The sequence below is a fragment of the Camelus bactrianus genome, chromosome 8, assembly GCF_048773025.1.
Source record: "Camelus bactrianus isolate YW-2024 breed Bactrian camel chromosome 8, ASM4877302v1, whole genome shotgun sequence".
NCBI classification, from domain to species: Eukaryota; Metazoa; Chordata; class Mammalia; order Artiodactyla; family Camelidae; genus Camelus; species Camelus bactrianus.
In genome coordinates, this window is record NC_133546.1 from 66,781,941 (window position 1) to 66,807,744 (window position 25,804).

The following is a 25,804-nucleotide window of genomic DNA, read 5'->3' on the forward strand; positions in this document are numbered from 1 at the left end:
GTGGAATGGTACACAGCACAGAGCTTCACATTCTGGTTTTACACCAAGTAAGGATTCTCCAAATCCCATTTGTTCTGTGGTTCCCTAAACCGGGAGCTCTTGGCATTTTAGGTACTTTCTCTTCAACACTGAGAGAAATCCAAATAGAAGCATTCATGGACATCATTTTACTGACCTCTACTTCTCTGACTCCTCTGAGTTTTGCTTACAGTTTATACCAGCATCCTGTGTTTTGCTTATGATATAAACCACTGAGTGCAATCAGACTGGCAGAGCGTTCTTGTAACCACAATTATGTAGTTGGACTGTAGAGAAATCCATTCCTCAATTGTTCTTTTTTTCTGAAAAATGTAGGTTTAATCTCCCAGAATAAAAAAAGAATCAGTTTTTATGCAGTTTACTCAGTGGCATGCTTGCTTCATTTCACTGTTTAGACACCGAGTTTCTTTCACCAGTTTTATTTATTCTTTCACCATTTTCTTCACCAGTATTATTGCTTCATGCAACAAAATACTGGTCTTTAGAATACCTTTAAACACTTGTAGAGATGAGGAAAAAATTAGACCATTTATTTATTTATCTTCCAGGGTGTGTAGTTCTTTCAGTTACCTTTGATTAGAGTGTGTTTAGAAATAGTCGGTTTATGGTTATTAGAGTAGGTAAGAGAAATAAGCAAAATTTTAGTGTCAGGTTCCCAGTGAAATGCCATTGCATACTGTTAATTTTATCACAATTTATCTTAGCTCATTGACCTTACCGGCAGTTTTATCTCAGCAATAACACAGTAGCTGACCTCTTTTTTGGTTAATTGCCATCCTTTTTCACTCCTTAAATTTGTTCTATTATGTTGAGAAAGAAAAAAATCTGCTAAGGTAAAGATTCACATGTACCAAACAGATACTACTCTGAAAGCAATTGTACACCAATCAAATGTAATATATGTGGTTATACATACTAATTACCAACAGTTGTAAGCAGGGATCATTTCTAAGCTCTACCCTATATAATAAGTTTTAATCATTCACCAGGAAGTTCAAGTCCATCAATAGTCTTAAGAGTCTCTCTGAGTCTGCTTCAGAGAATAGACTGTACCAGTTAGAAGAAAGAGAAGAGTCTGAATACCCAGGAACCAGGCACTTGCCCAGGGATGGGGGAGAGGATGAGAAGTCCACGGTGAGGCCAACCACAGAGCCCCAGGGCCACTAATTCGTAAAACCTAGAAAGGTTTCCAGCGTACTACAGACTTCATGTCCCACCACTGGGCATCCTTCTCCTTGTCCAGAACTCATGCTGCCACTTCTGTTTTTGGATCCCGCCTCTTGTAGCTCCTCTCTCCTCCAGGACCTTACTCCAGTCATTATCTTGGGCATGTGGCTGCATAAAAATTAAGCTTAGGAGGTATCACCAAATTCTCATACCTTGTTTGTACAAAAGTAAGAGTGCCTCTAAAGCTGTTCTAACTAATCCACACATCTACAATACCTGGAATTTCACAAATGAAAACCCCCACTTCTGACATTCATTATGCTAATTATCAAAACCTCCAGTGTTAGAGCTAAAAGATAGCTAAGACACCATTTTAGCTAAATAGCTAAGACACCATTTTAGCTAAAAGATAGCTAAGGCAGCATTTAGATTAAATGCTACCAATAACCACCACTGGTCTATGTCTTTCCAATTAGAATAACCGCCTGCCTGAGAGTCCGGATGAAAAAGAACGGAAACCCATTTGCAAATAGAACATCAGCTGAAGTATTGTAAAGTGAAGTACAGACCACAGAAATACCTTCCCTTTAAAACAGCATGGAGATTCCTCAAAAGACTAGGAATAGACTTACTGTATGACCCAGGAATCCCGCTCCTGGGCATATATCCAGAAGGAACCCTACTTCAAAATGACACCTGCACCCCAATGTTCATAGCAGCACTATTTACAATAGCCAAGACATGGAAGCAGCCTAAATGTCCATCAACAGATGACTGGATAAAGAAGAAGTGGTATATTTATACAATGGAATACTACTCAGCCATAAAACCAACAACATAACGCCATTTGCAGCAACATGGATGCTCCTGGAGAATGTCATTCTAACTGAAATAAGCCAGAAAGAGAAAGAAAAATACCATATGAGATTGCTCATATGTGGAATCTAAAAAAACAAAACAAAACACACAAACAAAGCATAAATACAAAACGGAAATATACTCATAGACATAGAATACAAACTAGTGGTTGCCAAGGGGGCAGAGGGTGGGAAAGGATAGACTGGGATTTCAAAATTGTAGAATAGATAAACAAGATTATACTGTATAGCACAGGGAAATATATACAAGATCTTATGGTAGCTCACAGAGAAAAAAATGTGACAATGAATATATATATGTTCATGTATAACTGAAAAATTGTGCTCTACACTGGAATTTGACACAACATTGTAAAATGATTATAAATCAATAAAAAATGTTAAAAAAAAAAAAAAAGAAATACTTTCCCTTTAGAAATTCGAGCTACTTGAAACAGGGGACTACATGTAGGATGTCCTCTTTTTCATCTATTCATTCTTTTTTTTAAATTGAAGTATAGTCAGTTACAATGTGTCAATTTCTGGTGTACAGCACACTGTCCCAGTCACGCATACATATGTACATAACCCACTGCAATCCAGCTCTCATATTAACCATCATAATAAGACTGATTCCGCCAAGACTGTTTATGACCTAGATGCTTAATCCAGTGTGCCAAGTCCTAGCACAGTTTCTGAAACACAGTTTTAAAGCATCCATATTCACTTCTATAATTTTACGAGGAAATGAACATATCTCAATCCTATTTTTCCCTTACCATATCCTTTGTAATACTCTGAATGTTTTAATCATACTTTTGAAAAGCCTTGATTCAGGCATTAGACAGGAGAGTCTGGAAAAGCAATTAAGTGGGATATGCCATGCTCATTATTCAGCAAATGAATTCTCACTTCTCATGAAATGATTTATTTTTTTTTTAAAGTCAGTTTATTTCATTAAGTCCACAAGCTCTCCAATAATCAGTCAGCCTCATTCAACCCAAATATGTAAACGCACCTGAAGATGATGATAACTAAATGCCTCTGGATAAAGCACAGCTAGTAAAGATTCTCTCATGGATAAATCCCACATTTTTCTCTGGCAAAATTAGTAGTCTACTGATTGCTGACAACCAGATTCCTTCCTGTAATAAAGGTATGCTATTTCCCGCTACCTACTGGTGTTAACCTCTCTTCAAAGACTCCAGACCAAATAAAGGAATTAGAAGTTGATGATAGGTTCACAGGGGCATTTTCAGGCATGCAGTACTTACAGTCTAATACATCCTGTTCTGAAGCTGTCTGAATCTTAATTCAATACAACAAAGAAATGCACATTTTCCACTCAGCGTATTTGAGTGCTTTCCCTCCCATAGAATGGAATGTTGGGCGCACCTTTATTTTCATTCAAGTGGGTAATATAGATGCGCACAAAATGTTGGAGATGCCACTAGGAATAACTGAACATTTTGCTTGGGGAAAGATTCAGTTGCAGAGAAATAAGAACAAATTCAGAGCGGGTTGAGGAACCTCCAAATCATGAGTAGAAACATTTTTAAAAATTCTTTTCCTATATTTTCTGACACTCAGAATTTTGAAAGCTCCTTTGATTATCTTTGAAACAGCCCCATCAGTCCCAGAGAAAGCTACAAGGAGCAAAAAGGCAAGCTGTGTGGGTGGGTAAACATCATCCTTTAGGAGGGAGGGAGATTTAGGGTCTGATTCAACTGACATTAGGCTCACTTGATCACTTTCAGACACCGTGCTCTGTGCTTAATCAGGGATACGCTATTGCGTCCTACCGTGTACTTTACAGATAGAGCTCAGGAAGAGAAGAGAGAAAATGTGTGTGTGCTCATGTATTTTTCTTTTTGTTTTATATTATGTGTATATCTGTAGTTTATAATTATGTATGTATCTTTATGTAAAATATATACATTTATTTTAAAATATATATTCATTTAACAATCCCAATGATTCACTCAAACCTTTAATGAACAAGGCAAAGCTCCTGCAGAGATTATACCTGGAAGAGGCTTAAAAGTATAGAGGAGCCCCTCTCCCCTGGCTGGTCTCAGTTCCCAAGTATCTCCCACATTGTGAGTATCTCACTATGTATAAGATGGTCCTGGTGTTTAAAGAGAAGGAGTCTTTCATCATGTAACACAACTTCTAGTAAAGAAGTTGGGCTGGGCTTTAACGAAGAGGAGTTTTCCCCTAACATTCTGAGTTTACAGCCTGTTAATCCTGATACAAACTGTGTCTCCACTGAACTACCTTTAGTTGAATTCTCACAAGAAACTTGTGAGGGTGAATAGGTTTACTGACAGTGCCCCCCGCCATCTGTAGTAAAAGCCTTCCCCATCCTTTGGGGAAATGGGCCACCCTGACTCCAACCCCATAGTTCAGGCGAGGACTTATCATTATGGCCTCCTGTGTCCTGGAACATGAAGGAGGTCACGTGATTCCAGATAAGCCTATCAGAGAAACTTACTAATCTTGTCACAGCTGAGACCCAAACTAGGTCCCTCAGTGTCCTCTCCTAGACTTTTTTTTGCTGGAATTAACAGGAAAGAGACTTTCCTATCTCTGTGACTAAGTTCTATAATAATATTACCTTCAAATGTTAGCAGATCATGTTCCCACTGCGTAAAGATGTCTGAAAATATAAGACCAACACACTGGAACAAGATGTGAGGTAGAAGCCTGCCAGCATTCCAGCCCCTGCATCCAGTCATCCTAGAGGCCACATCCTACCCGGTCCTGCCCAAGGCTTATTTCATTGGTTTTCTTTTGTTTGTTTTTCATTATTTGATTATTTCAGAATCCTATTTATTGTCTCTTTAGCCCTCAGCAAGTTAGAGTTAGTTTCTTCTATGGATGACGCTGTGTTGTCTCTGGTTCGTATGTGAGGACAGGTGAAATAACTTGCTATCCTCCCAAAGCTAGTAAATGACAGAACCAGCCAGCGACCCGAACCAAGCACATCTGAGCCACAGCACCAGCGTCCCTAAGTGTGAGACTTCATGGTTAGAAGAGGTTTCACGGAGTAGGATAGAATTTATTTATTTATGTATTTGGGGGGAGGGGAGGTAATTAGGTTTATTTGTTTGTTTGTTTGTTTATTCTTTTTTTTTAATGGAGGTACTGGGGACTGAACCCAGGACCTCGTGCATGCTAAAGACACAATCTACCACTGAGCTATATATACCCTGACCCCAATTTTATTTTTTAAGCAACAGAAACTCTTGTTCTATATAGGCATTGGCAGAAAGTCATCATGGATGAGAACTTTTTGGGGGGCAAATGTCAGTAAAGTGATGCCCCCTCCATTATGTAAACAAACAGCAATAAACACTTTTCCTGGGGGGAAAAATAAAACAGAAATTTCGGGGATCCATGAAGGCCCAACTTTGTAGACTCCTGTGAACCAGTTTACAAAAGGAGTCCAGCACTTTCTGGAAAGAACGAAATTGAGACCCAGTACTTGCTCTGAGATTCAAATGTAAGAAAACTTGTTGAGTAGACTGGGATGGCCCCAACCAAGACCCCGGTCAGGAAAGAACAGCAGGACCTTTATGTTGCTTCATAACCAGCAATTTCAGCGCTTCCAGATGTGACTAATTAGATGTATTCGCTCAGCATTCATTCCCTGAGAGACAGGAAAACCCAGGACCAATTGTAGGTAGACCAGCCCCTGAGGGGAGGGCCATATTCATTGCCTTGCCGGCCTCCCTTAGGATCTGAAATGCCACCCACTGAAATCATTCCTCCTGGGCCTTCTGCTTTTAGGCAGCTGCCCGAACACCCAAGTCAGAATAAAGGGCCTATGCTAACAACAGACCACGGTTACTGGGTCCTGCCATGTATCAGGTCCTAAGAGTCGGACAGTAACAATGTATATTACAGCCTTGTCTACAAGAGCAGTCCTGTCCCTCCCTCACTCTCATCTCCTTAGCCATGTTGTATGTTTCTTCATAGCTGAATTTTATTATATATTTATTTGTTTTATTTTTGTTATTTGACTCCATTGGAAGAACCAGTCTTTCCCCCCTGTATGTCTCTTTCACTTTTACACACAGCACTTCACTTCTGTTCTCCAGATTTGTGGGGATTTGCCCCCACCAAGCAATTCTCTCTGGCATCAGCTGGGTGTCCTGAAGTTTGACTCAATTCTGACACTATCTACCTGAAGACAGCATCAGATCCCACAAGTTAAGGGCTCATTCCCATGAGACTGCCCCCCATTTCAGATGCCAATCACAAGTAGTATGTCCCCAGCTTACCCACAACTTCTGTCTGACTTGACTACAAATCAGAGGGTCCCATGATTCCACCCTCTGGGATTTGATTATTTGTTAGAGCAGCTCACAAAGCTCAGGGAAACACTCTCATTTACAAGTTTACTATAAAAGGTTATGATAAAGGACATAGATAAACATCCAGATAAAAGAGATGTGAAGGGGCTTGCCACTCCCAGCACCTGGATGCATTCACCAACTCAGAAGCTCTCTGAACTGAGGCCTTTTATAGAGGCTTCATTACATGAGTATCGTTGATTAAGTCATTGGCCATTGGTGGTTGAGCTCTTCCCTCCGTGGAAGTGGGGCGGAGTGGGAGGGACTGAAAGCTCCAACCTTCTAATGACGTGGTTGGATTCACTGGCTACCAGCCCCCATCCTTGGGTGCTTTCCAAAACATAACAAGAGATAACTTTATTGCTTTCCTCACTTAGGAAATTCTAAGGGTTTTAGGAGCTCTGCCAGAGATGAGATCTATTTCTTATTATATATATTTTATATAAATATGTATTTTTATTATAAATAACAAATATGTATTTCTGATAATAAATAACAATATCACACTCCCAAACTAAAAACAAACAAACAAAAAAACCAAAGAATTGCATGAGGACAGAACTCTGTCATTAACCTGAAACCAGATTGCTGGCAGATGGTGGGTTTCCAGTTAAAATTCATGGAATGAATGACAGTGCTGTGTGGTTTCATCATCAGAACCTCACGGGACAAGATTTGACAGGTTAAGTAAGTTGACAAGACAACATTGCTAGCAAGCAGCAGAATAAAGACCTGAATTCACTGGCGTGAATCCAAAGGCTTCACCTCAAGACACCAAATTATACTGGTTCCCAATATACAGAAGAGGTAGCAGGGATGCCCTGAAACATTTATCAATAAATAGCAAGAAACAAAGGAGAGAGAGGACTGCCCATTTCACATCTCTGGCCAGGGCTTGGCCTTGCCACCGATATCCACTAGAGCACAGGCCTGGAGGTTAAATCTGAGCTCCCTCCCTCAGCTGGCCACTCCCCACCCATGTGACCTCAAGGTCACCTACCTTCTCATAGTCCCTATTTCTTCATTTGCTATCTCCTAAGCCTTCTTGCAAGATTTCAATGAAGCAATGATGGCAAAGAATTTAGAACCGTTGCTGACTCCTGAGAAATTCTGTAGAATGGAGAGTGATTGGTTATAACACAAGGAAATACCCAGCTTTGCTCTGTCTCCAGCTGGCTCTAGGCTGGCTTCTAGTCACTTCTAGTCACTGTTGGTCGGTTGTTTGCTGAACGACATGGTTCACCTACATTCACTCCTCTTTCAAAACCCTTCCTGTTTTCTGCCCCTAGATTTTCAGTGGGATCCCAGTTGGGAATGCCTGAAAGGGCCGTGCTTACAATGAAGACGGGAATCCAATCACAACTCCTCTGGAAGAACGCGCCTGACCAGAAACACGGACTATACAGTCAGCAAAGCCCCAGACGCCAAGCCAGTTCTGGGCCTTCTCACTCTAGACCAGGTTGACGGCCACAGTCAATCCCTCTTCTTTATTCCTTATCCTGTAAAATCTTCCCCCGTTCCACCCCATTAGGTGGTTCTCCAAAAGGAGACTGTCTATTGGTGTAGTGTCAAATAAGGTTTGTCTGTATCATCTACACTGTCTTTAATAATTTTTTTGACAGATATTTGGAGTTATTTGCCCAGGGCTATCACCACATCACCATGACCAGAGAGAAGCACGTGGGTCTCCTGACAACTGGGGAGGCGCTCACTGCTGCCTCTACGTACTTTTATCAGAAGAGGTGACCACCGATGTGACTGTTGTCTCTAGTTATGTATCCACTTTAATTTTTTAATCGTGAGGACTTCTTTTTAATAGCAAGAAATATGACAATGCCAACCCAACTGAATCGCTTTGCTGTATACCTGAAACTCACATTGTAAATCAACTACACTTCAAAAAAAAAAAAAAAAACCCAAACCAATCTTCCCCCAAAGCAATTGTCTATCGACTGAGGAGACATTATGAAAAATGGTTATAGTGACATAACTAGGACTTCTGAATGATTGGAGTTGTATAAATCACATCAACATCCACTTGCACTGTTTGGAGGACGGTAATGCATTTAACGTGTGTGATCTTTGCTATTCAGGGAAAGCTGTCCAGGAAGCTGGGAACCCCCCACGTTAACATCCTGGCGCCTCAGAGACCTACATCCTACAGGCTGGGAACCCATGTCTAAAGGAATTTAACTGAGAATTTGGAGAAGAAAATACCACAAAGTTAATTTGAACTTTATCTCTCTGAGTGGTCTATAATTCTACTAATGACTGGCTGAATTTAAAAATTAAAATAATGACAGAGTGACTGTAAATAGAATTTTGTTTTGAAACAGGAAGAACATAAATTTCTAGTTGCTTTGGAGTCTAATTTTTAACTCCAGTAGACTGATCTAAGTCTTGGCAGGACACAAGAACATAATTTGAAACCGTGAAGGTTTAAACCCAAGGCGAAAAAAATGTGTATAATGCTTGAATTATGCTCATACTGATCAGGGGGTTGGCTAGGGGGCTTTCTTGATTAAAATTATTGAACAGGAAAGTGCCTTCAACGACAACATAAAAGGCAATTTGCAATTACTGTCCTACTTTTCCTCTACTTTCCATTCTTATTTTAGTGCATGAGCAGTTTGTACAAAACCAGCTTTTGCATCTCCTGAGTTTCTTATATTTTCACAGGAAAAATAAATTCCACCATGTAACAAACTGCTCTAAATGTAAAAAAAAAAAAAAAAAAAAAAATTGGTCCCCTTCCTGGCCTCCTTACTTCCCCTAAAATTAAAGGGAATTTCAGTTTACGTAGAATGAGAAGCAAGTTCCTTTCCTTCTATCATTAAATGATCAGGCAGGTGACGTTGTTGCTATTTTAAAGATCCTGAGGATGAAATGTATATTTATGCTACATTATAAAAGTGAAGAATTTTTTTAAAAGGCAAATCAGTATTTTAAAAGTGGAATCAAATCAAATTTATGTATTTGAATCATTTTAATTTAGCTCTGGACTATCTAAAAATGAATTTCTTAATATAAGAAATACGGTTATTTAAAATAAAACTGTAATTCTGGAACTTACCTAAGAATCCTAGAATACAGGAGCACTCAATAAATGATCATTTTTCGTGGATTTGGAGATAAAAATGCTACTATTTTTTCTTTTAGTGTGTTGTTATAGACTTTTAAGAATTAAAATTAAAAGTTAAGGTCTAGAGAAAAAAAATCCATGAATGAACATATAAACAGTGCATAAAAGCACTTTGTAAATTAAAAGGTAATACTGGACCCACACCCATCAATATTTAAATTGAAAACCTATTTCACAAATAGCTTTTGTTTTCCACTTAATCCTTCACTTACTCATTCAACAAGCATTTGTTAGGTAATAGGATTCTGCCTTCTGCCCTGTGCTTAGGATTCAACTCTGCACTGAGGCAGGGGGGAAGCCATATGTTTCAGGCTTAGGAGTCTGGGTTTGAATCTCATCTTTGTCCTTTGTTTATTGTGTGACCTTGGGCAAATTAAGTGACCTTTTCATGCTTTGCTTTCTTCTTCAAGAAAATGGCGATATTAATGGCACTTAACTTACAGAGATATTTTGAGGATTAAAACAAGTCATTATCATAACACTTTTAATACAGAAAGCTCTTGGAATGTGGTTTGTAACCTTGCCTGTGTTACTGTGTGTTAGAGTCATCCAGAGAGCTTTTTAAAAAATATCAATGCATCCTTCAGCGGCTATAGCTCTGGCGAAGCGAGAGCAGTGATTTGGGTTCTGACAGTGGACTGATAGCGTCATGATGAGCACATTCAAGTCTGGCTTCTCCCAACTGTCTCAGGAAGAGCCCAGTCCAAGCTGGAACCTTGCAGGTGGGTTTTGGCCCATCATAACATCCCCCATACCATTATGGATATATTTAAATGTCCTAAGGAATAAGAAAGAACCATAATCTTTAGATTGGGCCCCAATTTATAAGGAAGACTCAAAGAACCTGGTTTGTCTTTATCTTGCCATGCGAGACAGCTTGATCAAAGTGGACAGGGGAGCTATTTCATTGGGTATTCTGCCCGAGGAGAAGCTTATTTAGGAATCGGTGACGATCTGTGTGAATGATGCAGACTGCCACCAATTTCAGAATGTCACCATGGCACACATCACCCATGCTGACTCAAAACCCTTACTGTGGCACCAAGAAACATGCTCAGGTCCTCTCAGGAGAAATCGCACACCACACGCCATGCGCTGGGTGATGCCACTGAAGCCCAAAGGATAAAAGCGAACGTGAGGAAATTAGGGACACAGACTCCTCCGTGCACCTCCTTGGAGCCACAGGTTCAGAAGCTGAGGGTCCAAGGAAGGTTGCTGCCCCTCAGGAGGAATAAAGCCTCAGTGGTCAGTACTCGAGTCTCTAGCACTGTTAGATCTGGAATCCCCAGGTATCAACCACCAGAGGTGCTAAGAACCCCATGACTCTTCCTCTGCTCATAGATATGTGATGAGGCATTGGATTAATTTTCTATGGCAGCTGTACCAGAGTACCACCAGCTTAGTGGCTTCAAACAATACAAACTTATTTTCTTACAGTTCTAGAAGTCAGAGAATGCGTCTTATAGGCTGAAATTGAGGTACTGGCATGAAGCTTCTAAGGGAGAATCCATTCCCTTGCCTTTTCCAGCCTCCAGAAGCTGCCTGCATTCCTTGGCCCGTGGCCCTCTTCCATCTTCCAAGCCCATCACTGCATCACTCTGCCCTCTGCTTCCATTGTCACATCTCTTTCTCTGACTCTCCTGCCTCCTTCTGTTAGGTAGTTAGATAAGTGGGGGCACCTGGTAGATAAAGTGGAGGAGAGGGAGGATGGTCCAGAAGATGGTGGTATGCCCGCCTCCAGCATAAAAAGGCTTTACTTCTAAATGAGTGCCAGCAAGAAGGCGGTTAGAACTTGACGGCCGTGACTGTGTGGTAGCAACAAGAACCTAACTGAACATGACTCAATGCTCACTGTAATATAATCCACACTGCAGTTTAGCAGCCCCCTCCTTGGGTTTGTCTGTGTGCATCATGGGTAAGGACATGCACAAAAGGGGGCGAGCATGACTAAGCCCTCCAGAGGCAACAGCTGTCAATCAATCAAGAGACCACCTCTAAGCAAGGGTGTAAGAGAAGGGGCAAAAGAAAGACCACTGCCTTTTGTCCCTTGGACCAGCTCGCCTCCCATTCTTAGAGGTGTACTTTTGCTCTGCTAATAAAACTTTAAAATCTTTCGCTACACATCACTTCCATCTCCTGTCAGAATTCTTTCTGCAGGGTGGGTAAGACAAGAACTGAGGTTTTTCCCTTCTCCTTTTGGGGTAACACTTCTCTTCCTTATAAGATTATCCAGGATAATCTCCCCATCAAAAAAATCCTTAACTTTATCACATCTGCCAAGTCCCTTTTGCCACATCAAGTGACATATTCCCAGGTTCTGGGAATTAGGATCTGGACATCTTTGGGGAGCCATCATTCTGCCTACCACAGCATCATGGGGCAAAACACTGAACCGTAGAGGTCAAAGAAGAGGTAGACCTTCAGCACTGAGAGGAGGGCGGCAGGGTGACACGAGCCTGTCCCCACATCTCCTTTCTGCGTGTTGACCTTGGTGCCTCTAGAATGCATAGCAGTTGAAAGAATCCTTAGCTTGTAAATACCGAGAGACATACAGCATGGTAATTTATGTATGAAAAACCTCTTAGCTTATAATATTTAATAGTTCTTTTGTTTAGCCATTGAGAAGGGGGTTAAAATTCTCTTCTTTTTGGCTTCTACAGTCACTCGGCACCCGGAAGCTAGGACAAAGCCCAATGGGCAGTTTGTGACCCCACTGCAGGCTGTCTCTTACCCTTCCGCTCACTCTTGCAGAACCTCTGATTGAAGAGCTCCCCCACACCTGTTTAGTCTGAACACAAACTCTGTTTCAAAATAATCCTCCCTTGAGAGTAGACGTTTCCTTGCCTGTGCCTACCAGCACTGGGGAAGTGGGCTAGATTCCCTAACCCTTCCCACATCTTTTAACTCCGCTGATTGAGAAATCCTTGATAAAACAATGCTGGCCTGCTTCAACTGTTTTGAGTCTTCTCGACGAGTTTCTCGATGAGTGAATAAGTCCACTATGGATATTCTTTGGAGCCACGTACACATTGTCCTGCAAGAACCTATTTGCAAATAACAGGATTGAAATATTCTTGTTTTGCTTTTTATTTTTTTATTTTTATTTTTCAAAAAAAAATTTGGTGGGTTGTAGGTAATTAGGTTTTTTAATTTATTTTTATTTTAATGGAGGTACTGGGGATTGAACCTTGGACCTTGTACTTGCTAAGCACGTGCTCTACCACTGAGCTATACCCTCCCCCTATCATTTCTTCTTTGAGGCTCTGAGTTCACCTTGAAAAGTCCAGAACTCAGGCCGTCCTTCCCCACGCTTGGCATCTGCCCTTGACTGGACCAGTCTTGTCAGTCTCAGCCTCTAGAGTCAGCCTCTCACCTTCCCTGAGCTTGAACCACACTCTGGCCAACTTCCTGGCAGGCGTCTGGAGAGTGTTGACTTAGAACTTAAGTTGCATTTCCTTATCGAAGTTGAAAGTTGGGTTTTGTCTGCTTTCTCAGCAAGAATAGAACCCCATGCTGGTTGAATAAAATCCCTTGTCTGACTTAGAATAATGTATGCATTAAAAAAAATGAATACTAGAAACCAATGAGACAGAAAACGTGTTGTGCTGCCAAACGTTTATTCAGAGAAACCTTAGAACCAGGAGCTCACAGCTACTGGCTCTCTGCTTCTTCTTAGCAACTTCCTAGCCCAGAGAAATTAAGCAGGCACACACATGTTGGCCCATGTGCCTGGCCCAGCAAGATGGAGATGGTGGTTCATGGAGCAGTATTTCAATGAGTGAATGAAACCTTGATGTTTGGTTCCCTGGGGTGCAATGCCCACACTAGACAATGTCTGAGGGGCAGGAAGAAGACTCAGTGTGGTATAACTCATCAGCTGCTAAGGAGGACAGTACTTGCTCAGGACATGTGGCCTCTGGGCTACGGAATCTCCAGGTGTTTGCCAAACCACAGCTGTGGAAAGGGTCAGTGCTTGGAGAACTGGCTGCATCCTCTGATTTTTTAAAGGTGTATATATATCTAGTACCAGGAATCTAATAGGAGAGAAATGTCAGCCAATGTATTTGAGAACTTTTGTTTTTCAAAAGCTTTGTGAAGTGTTTTTTTTCAGACATGATTCTTTTAAAAGGCATCAAAGGTAACCATTCCTGCCTGGCTAACGATTGCAGGGCCCAAGTGAGCAGCTGGCCAGCTGTTAATGGCTGAAGAAAGACCAGAGTATAAATAGGTGTAGCAAATTGACAGCCCAAATGCTGCAATAAAACTTAAAAGGACTGCTTTAAAAACTGCTCAACCTCAGCTTGAACCTGTCTTTAATTTCTAACGTAACTGTATATAACATTTTTAACCACACTTCTGCTCTGATTAGTTTTTTCCCCTTTCTCTCACCTCTTGCAACAAAACAATCAGTTCTCTGACCAAGATTTAAAACTTTGGAGAAATAGCGAATAGAAAAAATACCTTTAAGATCCAGAAAATGTACCAACACTACACGTTCAGGCCATCACTGCATATGATTTCAAAACAAAATGCAGGTCCTTCAGGACGAGTGATACCATTATAAAACTATATCATTATAACTAATAAATAAAAGGCTCTTTTTAAAAAACAGTCATCTCTAGTAATATGATTTTTATCCGACTTAAAGGTCAGAGTTGATATTAGGAAAGAAAACTGGGACAAAGGAAAAACATTTCTGTAATAACATTTGCATTCTGACCACCAGGAAGAAAACTAGATTCAAAACAGTGATTTCCCAGAAAGTGAAATTAATTCAAAGTCCTCAGGAAAAACCACTTAATGGTTATTCTGTGGGGAAGTTATTATTGCATCTTTGAATAAAAAGATAGTTTTTATTTGAGGTCCAATATGAATAATTAAGAAAAGTGGATTCATAGAGGAAAAAGTGATACGGAGTAATCGTACTTCAGGTGAAGGGATTCATCTCCCAGTTACAAGTTGTGCTGTACAAACCTCTATATTCAACTGCTGTTTTATGTCACTCTGTTTCCAATTTCATTATATTTTAGGCTGCTAGAATGGATGACACTGGTTACTGAGTACCAACCAGGGCTATTTATCTATCGGTCTGTATTGGTCTTCTAAGTGCAGACCACCAAAAGACACTGTGCACACATACACTGGGGCTATGCATTTTGCTAATTTAAAAAAAGTTGTTTCTCAAATGGGACCGAATCAAACTTAGAGGCTTTTACACAGCAAAGGAAACCATAAATAAAATAAAAGATGACCTACAGACTAGGAGAAAATACTTGCAAATAATGTGACCAACAAAGAGCTTAATTTCCAAATATACAAACAGCTCATACAACTCAACAACAAAAACCCAAACAACCCAATCAAAAAATGAGCAGAAGACCTAAATAGACATTTCTCCAAAAGAGGCATCCAGATGGGCAATAGGCACATGAAAAGATGCTCAACATCACTAATTACTATAGAAATGTAAATCAAAACCACAATGAGATATCATCTCACACTGGTCAGAATGGCCATCATCAGGAAGTGGGCTTGCAATAGCCAAGACATGGAAGCAAGCTAAATGTCCATTGAAAGATGACTGGATAAAGAAAATGTGGTGTATGTACATATATACGTATATGTATATACACACACAATGGAATACTACTCAGTCACTAAAAAGAATGAAATAATATCATTTGCTGCAACATGGGCGAACCTAGAGATTATCATACTAAGTGAAGTAAGTCAGAAAGAGAGAGACAAATACCATATGATATCACTTATATGTGGAATCTAAAATATAACACAAATGAACTTACTTACAAAAGAGACTCACAGATACAGAAAACAAACTTATGGTTACCAAAGGGGAAAGGGGGAGGGGGAAGGGATAAATCAGGAGTTTGGAATTAGCAGATACAAACTACTATATATAAAATAGATAAACAACAAGTTCTTATTGTATAACATAGGGAACTGTATTCAACATCCTGTAACAAACTGTAATGGAAAAGAATATGAAAAAGAATTTGTACATATATGTGTAACTGAATCATTTTGCTGTACTTCAGAAACTAACACAATATTGAAAATCAACTATACTTCAATAATCAATAAAATTTTTTTAATCCAAAAAATTTTCCTTTTAATTGGGAGTTGGGTGGAGAAAGAGGAAGGAAAATAATACGAGCACTTTAATAATTCTCAAGGGTTTAAACAATTCAAAAGAGAAACTGTAAATTCCCTTCATTGTGGTGGTAGCATTTTGTGTGCACTGAAAAAGCCAGTAAAATGCTGAGTAGTTGTGACATCGCACCAAGGGTGCTACAATAAATAGTCCATAAAGTACTTCAAAATCCAATCATGTTTTACACTCCTTTTCTTTAAAGGGATTATTTTTTTCAAACAACGGATCATTACAGTGAAAAAAGGAGTCACATTTCCATTTTACAGGGTTCGATAAGGTTTACCACATGTCAAATGTATTTTTCTGGCCTCCAAATAACTTGCAAAAACCCAGCAATATTTCTCAGGTGGTCTTGGCCACAGGGGATCAGGACCACAGTCTAGGAGGTGGGACTTTCGCCCTTGGGATACATAGCATCATGTGGTTATATTAGTTCCTCATCCCAAATTTTGCTTCCCTGCCCATGCCACAACTTCCTTGCCAATTCTCCCATCACCCTTTTCCCTTCTCACAAGGTCAGGATGACAGTGAAACACCTGCTGTGAGCAGACCACCAAGGGCAGACTTGGCAGTGGCTCTAAAAGTGGTTCTCCCTGCCAATCTAGGTCAGATCGCCTTGAATTAAGACATAATTACTATCCTGGCAGTCTACCCCCCACCGAGGAGAAGCAGGTGGGTGCAGTTGGCAGTTGGCAGTAACCTATCCCTTTTTCTGACTCAGAAAGAATCTGGCATGCTCCCTACAATGGTTAGCAAATCCCAGAAGCCCCAACCATCAGGTAGTTGCTTGATGGTGACTGGCTTAGCCCTAGGGGCTAGCAGTGCCTGATAAGAAAAGGGATATAGACCTTGAAACTAATCGTTTTCCTGTTATGTGTGGCATTCCAGTAGAAATAAAACTGGAATCCCATTAAATTTAATGAAGAGACTTTTTCACCTGAGTCTTAATGAGAATTCGGGTTCTACTCTCCCATCACCCCTTTCTTTTGCCACCCAGCTCTTACCTAGAAATCGGCGTGTGTTCACTGTGTGTGAGGACAATACATGCTCAGAAAAGCAAGCCGCAGAGTTAAACCTGCTAAACCAGGAAAACAAGCAATTATCTGAGAAAGTCTGAGCCCTAATCTTTTGTGTCCTGGGCTGCTCAGGTAACTCAGGTGAAAATGGGGCTTCTCCTAAATTGTCTCAAAATTGCTTCAATTTCCGTCTTTGCTAGTGGAGATTTCATTGTGTGTGATTTTCCAGCTGAAAGGCATCTCAAACAAGAACATGGTCCCTGTGTCAATACGGTGGGCGTGGGTATTCTGAGCGATTAGTGGGGTTGTGTGTGTTTCTCTACACTGATCATGGCTGTCAAACATCCCATGGTGCTGATGTGAGAACTCTGGGCTAGTAGTTTGAGCCCTTGGCCAAGTTATGGGGGAAGAAAACCAGGTTAGAGCAGACCCCATTGAGACAGGAGGGAAGGGGGCAGGGCACAGCCATTAAAAGAATGACACAGCAGTTAGCACCAAGATGGTGGAAGAGTCAACTCCCAGTAGACCTCGAGCTTCAATATACACCCATTAAAATACAATAGCTGCTAAATGGCACTCCCACAGGTGCCAGGACAGCTTCAAGGCTGAGCATAGAAGGTCAAAGGGTGGGGGACGGCCCAGTTCCTGGGAATCCCAGCCCCCTCCCCAAAGTAGTTGGAATAATCCTCCCACTTGTTAGACATGAAGTTATCAAGCCCATAAAAACCAACAACCCAGCACCTCGTGCCTTTTTCTCTTGCCTTTTGAGATGACCTGTGTTCTGTCTATGGAGTCTGTATCTCTCTGAATAAATCTACCTTTGCTCAAATACAGCTCACTCCTGAATTCTTTCCTGTATGAAGCCAAGAACTCTCTCTTGGTGGGGTGCATCCCAGGAATTCATCTGAGACCTGGGACACGGCCATCCTCTTGCACCCCTCATTTTTCCTGTATCATCATCGTCAGCTAGACATGCGTTACTCTCCCGGCTCTCCCATCGGCTACCTGTGTGTCTTCTCTCTCCAGCTATTGTTCCTGTTCCAAGACAGGACAAGCTTCAATAGGACTGTTGTGACCATCAGATGAGGTAGCCTAGATTCAAGAGGCAAACAGTGCCTGAAAAATACAAGCTGTTAGCACCTCGTTTCCTTTCTTGACCTCATGGGAAGGATGGCTATACCTCCTGGTTTTCCTGTCATGTCAATCTAATTATGAACGGCGCCCTGAGTGTCCCAGTTAGGATGATAAAGTGAGTGGTACTCTACACCCAGGTGATGTTGTTTCTGATCACTGTCTTTGTCAGCTTTTGTGGCAAAGAATGAAACCCGCTCCAGCCAGCTTAAGCAAAGAGGGGAACTTAAGGGCAAGCTACAGAGGTAGTTCACAAAACAGCCAGGCTTCACAAGGGGCCAGAACTCAGAAGTCCCTGTTTTTCTCTCTCCCAAGCTGTTGTGTTCTCTTGATTGCTTCTCCCTGCACATCTGGTTTTGTCTTTTCCCTTTGGGCAGATTGGCTTTCGCTGCTTTGGTCTGCACGCGGCCACCACCACTTCCTGCTTTAGATTGTCTTTGGTTCACATTGACTAAAATCAGATCTATAACCCCAACTTGCATATTCCTGAAAAAAGACATTCCTGGTTTTGTTTTGTTTTGTTTCATACACACAAATACATTCCAAATGCATCGCCTGGGGTGTAGCATCTGCTGATGGCTCAGTCTGTCATGACTGGGGAGAACAGGGGGTCTCGTGCTTTGCTGTCTCGTAAATCAAGTCTCCGTGATCATTCTCTGTGCTCCCAAGGGATCCTGGAAAAGCTTTTTAAACAGGGGTGTAGGGTGGAGAATAAATGGTCGACGAAGGAAAAGATGACCTCTTTAGTAGCCCCACCCCTCACATATGACGTTCTGATGTCCCACTGAGGCACATTCCCACTGTTGCTCAGCGGAAATGGTTTCTACACTCCCAGAATTCAATCAGACTTGTTCTTCCAGCCTCTCCTTACTTCAAGTATTTGCTCTGTGCTGGGCGACTCGAAGCTCATAAATCCATCTGTCCTCAAGTGCTCACATTTGGCAGGGAATGTAAACGTTCCCTCACCTCCGCCAGTCAACATGTTTTCGTTTTCTCAGAAGCTTCCTAGGATCAGGGTGCCTTTAGCTAGCATATCTCAAACTTTTCCACCAAAGCAGCCCTTACCATGGAAAGAATTCATACGCTTGGGGTTCTGAGCTTGCGGCACAAAGAAAACGTAAAATGTCTCACATTTTAGCTTTTAACTCAGTTCAAATTTGTATTTTATAAAACATGAATGTGTTTTTCATTTAAAACTTTTTAAAATCTCAGATTTGGGTGTGAAACCCGTTTCGCAAACAACGTCCTGTGACTCTCCTGTAACTGGGCGTCTCCAGACACACTGCCACCTACCTGCCAGGCTATGCATAACCTGGTCAGACAAGCAGACCCAGCCCAATGAAGAGGAAATAACATCATGGAAATCTAGGCATCAGATCAAGATAAGTCAGTAGAGAATCTGTTTTGGATACAGGGCCTTTTTTTTTTTCCGGTCTCTCAGATCATGCAACATTTGAAATCCCTGTGTTGGGTTGATGGTGAATGATATTCATACTTTCTCCCACGTTCCATAGGTAGATTTGCGTTCTAATCCTAGTTCTTACCTGGGTTCTCCTCCCAAGTCTCACAGTAACTACTGGCTATTACATTATAGGGCTGAAAAAGACAATTCACGTCTTCTTCAGACTAAGTATCTCGTATTCTTTCTATTGTCTTAAATTCAGCCTTCCTGCTCCTCACCCTCTAGCCTGACGATGTTTGTCAGCTGTGATCTCATCAGGTACAAGGCAGGCCACCCATGTCCCCCTCTCTCTCAGGACAGCTGGCTTCTCGGTGCATCCCAAGATGGTATCAGGTTTTCTACACACCGGTACATTAACTCCTGAGCATGCTTATCCGTTTCCGAATGGGTTGTTATCAAGCAATCTTCCTGATACTATGTTTTTACCGGAAATGTTTTCCTAAAATTTAATGTGTGGTTTCACATGCATTCTGACTAAATTTTCCTTTATTTTGCTTATTGTTTTAGGCTTTTCAGACCTTTTCTTTAAAAAAAAACATTTATTTATTTATTTTTAAGTCGAAGTACAGTCACAGTGTGTCAGTTTCTGGTGCACAGCACAATGTCCCAGTCATGTATATACATACAAATATTCATTTTCATATTCTTTTTCATTAAAGGTTATTATAAGATATTGAATATAGTTTCCTGTGTTATACAGAAGAAATTTGTTTTTTAAATCTATTTTTATATATAATGGCTAACATTTGCAAATCCCAGACCTTTTCAAATCCTGAGTTTCTTGTACTTTTCCCAATCATTTTTCTTTTTTAAAATCTATGTAATTTTTTAAGCCCGTATTTTTAACTGTAGGCACTACGTCTTACAGCCGATCTCCAGAATGTCTTCATCTTGTGTAACTGTACCTTTATACCCACTGAAAAATAACTCCCAATTTCTGCTTCCACCCCCCACCTCTTGGCAACTACCATTCTATTTTTCGTTTCTATAAGTTTGATTTATATTTTAGATGCCTCGTATACGTGGAATCATACAGTATTTGTCCTTCTGTGACCAACTTAACGTCTTCCAGGTCCATCCATGTTGTCGACAATGGTAGGAGTGTCTTCTTTTGAATTGATACTCTGTTACATGTATCGACCACATTTTCTCTATCCATTGGTCTGTGGATGAACACTTGGTTTGTTTTCATATCTTGGCTATTGTGAATAATGTTGCAGTGAATATGGGGGTGCAGATATAGCTTTGAAATCCTGATTTTCTTTTGTTGTTTCTTTATTCTTTTCTTTTTTTAAACTCTAACTTTTGAAATAATTCCAAATTTCCAGAAAAGTTGTAAGTATAATACCCAGATTCACAGTTGTTAGCATTGCCACATTTGCATTATCATTACCCATACATACATATTTTTTTTCTGGATTATTTGAGAATAAGTTGGGTAAGTTGCAGACTTACAGTGTCCCCTGTACCCCTAAATATTAGCACACCTACATCCTGAGAACAGGATGTTCTTTTGCATAACTAGGTAACAATGCTCAAAATCAGGAAATTTAATATGGATACAGAGTATTATCAAATATATACTTTGTACTTGAATTTTGCCAACTGTCCCAATATATACTTTCTACTTAGCAGTGCTGTCCAATGAACTTTCAGCAATGATGGAAAAGGCTGATGAGCACTTAAAATGTGCCCAGTGAAACTAACAAAATACAGTTTTCATTTCATTTCATTTTCATTGAAATAGCCACCTGTCCCAGAGGAGAGTGGTCGAGTGAAGGCCAGTGGTGGGAGACATGAACAAGTTTGGACATTGGGTCTTTAATGAAAGAACAGTGGAAAGCTTTGACAGCGTCTAAGCTGGGAAATAGCATAGTAAGACTGTCCTTCTTAAAAGATCCCTCAGCTTGGAGACTGGGTTAGAGAGGGGCAAGGATGTTTATGGGGAGAGCATTCAGGAGGCTATTGTCGTAATTCAGGCAAGAGATGGAAGCAATGTGGACTCAGGTGCTAGCAGCAGAGGCGGAGGGAAATTGATGGATTCAAGAGGTACTTAGCTCCTTGTAATAACATATAATGGAAAAGAATCTGAGAAGAAAAAAATATAGTATGTGTATGTGTAACTGAATCACTTTGCTGTACACCTGAAACTACCATTGTAAATACACTTTAATAAAAATTTAAAAGAAAGAGATACTTAGAAATAAAGTAGATGGAACTTACTGACAGCTTAGACAGGAGGAGCAAGGGAAAGGGTGTAAAAGATGGCCCTCAGTTTCTAGTTTTTATAATTACATAAGTCGTGGTGCCCTGGATTATGACAGGGAATACAGCAGGTAGGACAGGTTTAGGGAGCAATATGGTTTGATTTCAGACGTGCAGTGTGTGGGTACCACTGAGGTATCCACATAGAGATACTGAAAACAGTATCAGCAAACACTTACATCATATTACATGGTAGGCGCAGTTCAAAGCACTTTGTACATAGGAATTCACTTTTTGCAGTAGCCCTATGTGGTAGGTTACTGTGATGAATCCCATTTTATAGAGGAGGAAACAGAAGCACAGAGAGGTTAAGTAATCTTCCCAAGTCACACAGCTTGTCCAGAGAGAGTTTATTATGCAGGGTTGGAGCTGAGAAGAGAGGTCTGGACTAAAGTTATAAATTTGAGTCATTGGAAAGCCATAGGTATGGAGGAAATTGTTCCATAAAGACAGCATAAAGTAAAAAGAGCTGAACATTGGGAAAGAAAAACTACCCACTATCTGTAAATAAGGCCAAGAAGATGACTGCATGTCCTCTCGTTGCGTCCTGAGTCAGTGTTTATCAGACCCACCCAGGGATTACTTAATTTTCTAGGAAAATACACCATCACTTAACTTTGCTTCTTTTTTCTATTAATTAAAGTTTACTCTTTGAAGTTTCAATTACTTGTATATTTGTGCCCAGTAGAGATGCAAATGATTTCTATCTGGCAGAAAAGAAAATTCCAAAGGGTAAAACTAGTAAGAACACTAACCCATTTTGTATCCAAATGGCAATCTTATTCTAACTTTCTTAATAGGACTACATAAACCCCAATTCCTTAAATCTTCTTAGAATCAGCTTTACCATTTGGCTGGTTCCATCCTTAGTTATTGAGTTGAATAAAGCCCCTGACATGTGTTTATTCTCCATGCGTAGGACACTCAGGGTTTAACTACTGAGAATTACCCTACAAAAGCAGTAAGACTTTTGAGCCTCTTTGCCTGTCTTTGGGAGAACCATTTCACTGGCCACAAATCCACCAACTAATTCTGAGCCCACATTTCTCCTTTTCACATTTTCATTCTTTAAAAAGCATTATTGGAAAAGCACCTAGCACAAGGCATTGTATAAAGCTCGGGGCATGGGAAAGAGAGGTAGAAATATGAAAATTTTATCTATGAGGTTCTTATGGTCTATGGTGGGGGGACAGACAGGTCAACAGGAAGTCATGATCTGAGAAGTGCCACCCAAGAAGAACACTACAAGGTGAATGAGAGGGCTTTGCAATGGACCTTAAACAACGAAAGGGACTTTGCCACGTGGCAACAAGAAGGAAGGATGGAAGCAATAACACGAACAAAGGCGACACGGAGCAAAAGAAGGTATCCCGTTAACATTTTGGTGGCATTCACACACTCTTTGCTTTGGCATCCTGCACGTGCCAGTTTAGATTCTTTGGAAATGGCTGAACCGGGAACCCAAGCTGGCTCTCTGTACTCACTGCCCCTCCTTTGTGAAGGCTCAGAAATGGTTCATGGTCACAGGATCTCCTAATATGTGACTCTTCATCTGGAACACAAAGGGACACTGCGTTCATCCCCATCACTACATCTTTTCATTGCTCCGGGCTTGACACACATCTGAGATTGTTGAGTCAAGAACTGACGTTTGTCCTTAACTCCGGAAAAGAATCTAACAACTATAAAAACAGAGAAGTAAAAACAAGTGATTTGGGTCCCTGGATTTATTTCTCTGAGGAGATGGCTTTGAAACATGCATAAAGTGGCCAAACCAACTATCCAAAAGCAGGTCTTCATACACCGTCCTTCCGAGGAAACCTTCCTGAGTAGGTCTTGTGTGTTCAATGGAGGTGGTGCTTTCAGTGCCTGGAAGGCAGGACTCAGGACTAGCCGGCTCTTCCAACGAAGTTGGTGTTGTATGATCATTTAGTTTTGGGTTTTTTTTTTTTTTTTTTTTTTTTTTTTTGGTGGGGTGAGGTAATTAGGTTTATATATTATTCTTAGAGGAGGTACTGGGGATTGAACCCAGGACCTCATGCTTGCTAAGCTTGTGCTCTACCACTTGAGCTACTCCTCCCCCTTACCACATCACTTATAATTCTCACAATACCCAGTAGGATTGTTCTTTCCATTTTACAGAAGAGCCAAGGTGCTTTCAAAAACAGTAAGTAGAGTGCGAAAGATCGTGGAACTGGGGTTTAACCCAGACCTGACTTAATGTGCACAAACGTTGTACGTTCTTTAATAAAGCAATTAGGCATCAGGTGGCATTTCCTGTTTGGGATTCCTGTCTCGATTGTCAGGGTACCACGACCCATGCTTTCTTGTCCACTGGGACTGCTAGCCATATTTTGACAGTGCCCGGGGGAGATCTGAGAGCTCAAGGCCTTTTTGTTATTTACTCTGGCATTATTCTCAGAACTGTTAACGCCTCAGAAAAATCTTATTTAAGATCTTCATTATGACTTGGAGATTGTCATACTAAGTGAATGAAGTAAGCCAGACAGAGAAAGACAAATATCTAATGATATCACTTACATGTGGAATCTAAAAAATTTGATACAAATGAACTTATTTACAAGACAGACTGACAGATACAGGGAACAAACTTATGGACACCAGAGGGGAAGTTGTGGGGGGAGGGATAAATTAGGAGTTTGGGATTTGTAGATACAAACTACTACATATAAAATAGATAAATAACAAGGACCTACAGTATAGCACAGGGAACTATATTCAATACCTTGTAATGGCCTATAATGAAAAAGAATATGTAAAGGAATATATATATATATCCCCGAATCACTATGCTGTACACCAGAAATTAACACAACATTGTAAATCGATTATACTTCAGTTAAAAAAAGAAAGGTCTTCATTATAAGAACACATCTAGCTAGATTGCGCATTGATTAAAAACTGAGCACTTAATCTATGGGGAACAGCTCAGAGAGCTTCCACAAAGACCAGATAGCTCCTTCCTTGCCTCCCAGAGAAACTTGGTATTTTACACCTATGAAGTTCACTTTATGTCCACAAACATTTATCAGATTTGTATGATGTGGCAAGAACTGCTCTGTGCCACTAATCACCAGGGATGCTAAGATGTAAACGGCGTAGTTCCTGCCCAGAGGAAATTATGTTCTCATCGACTAAGGTAGATCATGTGTAAGATGCCATTAAGTGAGGGTCTGGGGACCCTTTGTGGGAGTTTTACCTGGGGATAGCCTGTTTGGAAGACAATTTGGCAGCATCTACCAACATTTTAAATAAATACACTCTTTGATGAAGGAATTGCACATCTGTAACTTATCTGGAGAAGAGCTCACATATACATGTAGAGATATATTTAAATGTACATGACAGGGTGGCTGTCAGAAAGTAAATGGCCATCTAAGCATTCCATTGAAAAGAACAAATTCTATTTTTATGTTGCAACATAAACAACTGTCCAAATATAATCTTCACATGTAATTCCAAGACAATGCTTTCCCTTATAAAAATCACTAACCTCTGTCACGCGCGTGTCTGTGCACATATGTGCACATGTGTGTGTAAATGCCGAGAAGAAAGCCCTGGGTGGGCGCCTGACAAATTACTAAAAGGTCCTCCTTCTGAAGACAGAAACGGGATGTGGAGACGGGGTAAAGACAGTCTTCCACTTCTTTACTATACAAATCTCCGTGTAATTTAAATTGCTTTGGTTACCTTGGATGTTCACTTAAAATAACTTAAAAGTCGTGCTATGAGCAAAGCACAGTGAACTGCAGGAATTCAAAAAGGTAATGGATTCCTGCTGGCTCGGGGCAATTGCAGCGGATGAAGAGGTTCATTTAGGGCTGGATCAGGGCTGTTTTAAAACAAGAACGGATTCCAGATGAGGAAGTGGAGTGAACAGCAAGCATGGTGTGCACCCTGCCAGGAGGATTTGGATGACAACTAGCAGAAGGCTTGGGTGTCTGGTGAGTCCAGCAGGACTGAATTAAAGCATTAGCCTCTCTGAGAAACTTCCCATGAATCTCCTCCTTGACTTAGCTCTTTTATGTGTTTGCCCATTATGTGCATGATCCTAGGTGTCTGGTCAATATTTGTGGACCAAGTAATTTGTACCACCATTAATTACTGAATGTGTAGTATCACGTGCACCCTTCCTTTACAGCACTCATTAACCTCCACTCTGATGGTCTCCCCT